The sequence below is a fragment of the Centruroides sculpturatus genome, unplaced genomic scaffold (genome assembly GCF_000671375.1).
Source record: "Centruroides sculpturatus isolate CEXI.00-Female unplaced genomic scaffold, Cexi_2.0 scaffold433, whole genome shotgun sequence".
NCBI classification, from domain to species: domain Eukaryota; kingdom Metazoa; phylum Arthropoda; class Arachnida; order Scorpiones; family Buthidae; genus Centruroides; species Centruroides sculpturatus.
In genome coordinates this window covers 360,306-364,020 of record NW_019384677.1, presented here as the reverse complement: position 1 = coordinate 364,020, position 3,715 = coordinate 360,306, and positions in this window count along the sequence as shown.

The window sequence follows — 3,715 nt, the reverse complement described above, 5'->3', positions numbered from 1 at the left end:
ATATTAGAATATTTTAAAATGTTTAAAGTTATTTAAATGAAACTGAACCAAAATTATAAATAATTTGAAGTTGCGAAATCGATAGTTTCTATTAGAACTTGATGCATTTTAATGACATTTTTCTGCTTATTTCTATTTAAAAAAAAGGCATATATTCATAATTTATATATTAAATATATTTATAAATGATCATTATAATCTTCTTCTTATAAAATTATAGAAAATCTATCGAACAGAATATTAAAATTTGCATTTTTAGAGAGCGATAGGGACTTTTACGACAATAATATTTTAAATTTCTCTGCATTATAAATACCAAAAGTTTTATATTCTCACGAAACTTTCTTTTTTTAGAAAGGAGAATATTTAAAGTAGTAATTTATTTTCTATAGCAAATGTTTCCTCTGTTTTTTATGAGGGAAACCTGATTTAAAATCATTATTCTCCTTACAATGTGGCTATCATATTTACGAAAAACCAATAAAATATAAAGTGCATCCATTAAAGTTCCTATCCCCTACCATTTTTTATTTTAATATACAATAAAAAAATATTGAAAGCATTTACATAAATTTCTTTAAAAACTGAAATTAATCCAATATATAATTCAATTCAATTTTTATTAAAGATTCTCCTAATAGTTATTTTTTCATTCTCAAACATTAAATAACTTTAATTAATATAATTTTTATACTATGAAATTTTAACCCCCAAGAATTTGAATTTTCAGAAGTTTATGTCTAAAATTCAGTAAAAAAATCCAATAATTTCTGATTTAGCATTTTATAACTTTTCAAACTTCCTTTAATATTAAAGTTTTTTATTGTAATGCACATACGCGGTGTGTATATAAGCGCAATAAATTGTTATTGAGGTTTTTCTGAATATTATTACCTAAAATAAAATAGTTTTTATATGATTTATATATAAAATGAAAGGGGGAAACCCCTACAACTTCCTCTTCTAGCACGCAATATTGACAGTAAAGCAAACTTTAAGGGGAAACACGAGTTTTTACACTGATTAAATCCTTAATTACGTATTTATATTTAAATAAATATATTTAAGAAGTAAAAACCGAGATAAAACCGAGTTAAATTATTTAATTTTTACAATAAATTAATCCTGTACGATATTATGGATGTACAGTACAGAGTCAAACCTCTGAATAACGACTATTGACGAGAACATAAAAGTGGTCGTTGTTTGGAGGTTATTTTATATGTATTTTTGTTTAAAAATGGTCTCTGTTTAGAGGTGACCATTGTTGGGAAGTTGAAAAGTGGCCTTTACTGAAGGTTCGACTGTATTATTATTATTGTTATTAGGGTGTACTCAGTCTAGGCTGAAGAAAGGGATGAAGATTTCTTTTACAGCTAAAGCTTGGCGTCGAGTAAGGAGGAACGAATTCAAATTATTTTGAAAGTGGGGACCCGCACTCAGCATGAAGTTACCAAAAATTTTAACAGGCTGCATACAAACCGACTTGTGTGATTGTTGGGTAGTCTGGATGCAGCCTGTTAACTGTTTGGTAAGTTTACTTCTATGGTTCCAGACTTACGGGGCACCCTGCATTGATAAACCACTCGTATATCGTCAAGTGATGATAATTAATTAATATTTTAATATATTAAGGTACTTAAAAATGTAAGAAAATCTGATAGAATTTCAAGTATAAATCACTCAAGCAAGCACATTGATGACTTCTGAAAATATTTCCTCATACAAATTGGTGAAGCACCTGCGGATTATAATGCTTCACGCACTGTTTGAGATACTTAAAAAAACCGTTAAAATTTATAAAGTGCTTTTATTATATAACCCAAATTTTAAAAACTAAGTAAGATATTTTTTTAAAGATTCACATAAACTTCTGCCGATTTTCGATTTTAAGCTGATAATTTCAGATGATCAATTAAAACTTCATCTAAAATATTGTTCTCTGTGAGATTGAATCTGATTCTTAAAAAGCTTTAAGTCGTTTAAATTCGATGTAGTGAGTGATTAGTCCTTTCAATTACTTTGGTGGTAGAACGCTACCTTGAACATGGCAGCTTCTATGGCCTGCAAAGTTGCTGATAAGGTAATTAATAAAAGTAGTGAAATCTTTTATATTTTCTTAAAGATTAAAGGTGTACTTTAGCTATAACCATATCCTTTGTCTTCACGTTTGTTCCCACGTGTAGGATGGCAAATAACGGTCATGTGTTGTAGCGCCATCTGTTATCAAATTTTATTTGCAAATTTTAATTATTCGCTAATTTCTTTTTAATTGTTAAAAATGTTTGTAAACTATTAAAAAATGTACTGTCGTTGGTAATACACATGTGCAAAGCTTCAACTAGATCTGAAATTGAGAAGTAAATGAATTGCAACTTTTTACCTGGACAGACGGACAGACAGTTTAAGTTAATGTAAAGGTTTAAAATAATATTCTCTCCCAAACAAAAGCATATATTTAGTATGTTGAACATTTTCGACAGTCGGCCAAAAAGGGTATAATACTCCCAGCTCCTTTCCTATAATATCTCAAGAAACCGATTTGTTCTCAAACCGAAACAAATTTTTTCATAAGAAACAATGTAAAATGGATTTAATTTTAATTTAAATTAATTAATTTATTTTATTTTCAGTTTCGGTGTAAAAGTCAGTTTTAATTATTGCAGTAACCCCTCGTTATATCGCGCTTTTTTGATTCTCAAATTTTAAAAGCATTCGAATCAATAAATTTTAAAATATCAATTGCCATTGAATTCTTTTTTTGCAACGAAATACGGTATTTTATTCCTATTATTGTCCTCGAAACTATCACTGCAGGTGAAACAATAAATTTGTCAAGACCTAAATAAGTAAAACAGGACAGATCAATTATCATTTGTGTTTCCTTTTGATTTGTCATTAAATGTTAAAGAAACACTAATGTTAAATGGGCGTTGGTGGTATCGATGTTTACGTAAACGTAAATTAAATCGATATAACCGAATAAAATTCTGTATTGCAAAATTAAGCTTATTTTATATGAGAAACACTTGCTGATGAATGAGTAGAGGATAGAGATTTATAGCAGGTATAATCTGTTTAGTATAAGCTTAAAATTTTTAGTACTGGGTTATATTGCGCATTTTCTTTGTCTCCCGATAAGAGCGATATAACGAGGGACTACTGTATTTTACTATTTTTAATTTAATTATTATATTTAATTATTAGTTTTAGTTTAATTAACTGGCTACCTAGTATTTATAAATATTAAATATTAATATTATACAGTAGACCCCTATAACGCGGAGATACGTTCCTCGTTATACGAATTTCGCGTTGTAGGAATCCTTAAATACGTGAGCCAATCACAGCCGGACACGTATGAAGTTTACGGACTACGGCTGTTTGAAAGGTTTTCTTCCATAAAATTAATCGATTCTAGACTAATTCGACTTAACATTTCCAAAATACGTATATTTTTTTGGCAATAATCCGTATAAACTATGCTATAAACAAAAAATTGTAGGATTACTTACCGAGTGTGCATTGTTCGACGTCGCCATTGCTCAAGCTTGTTTTCGTCGCGGAGCAGCGCACCAAACGGCGGGCGATTTCTGATAAGTTATTTTTCTGCAAAAACTTCGTTGAACTTTGGAGACATCATTAATATAAATAATTTTTATGGCCGTTGAATAAGAAATGTTTCTTTCACAAGAAATGTATAAAATTACAGTAC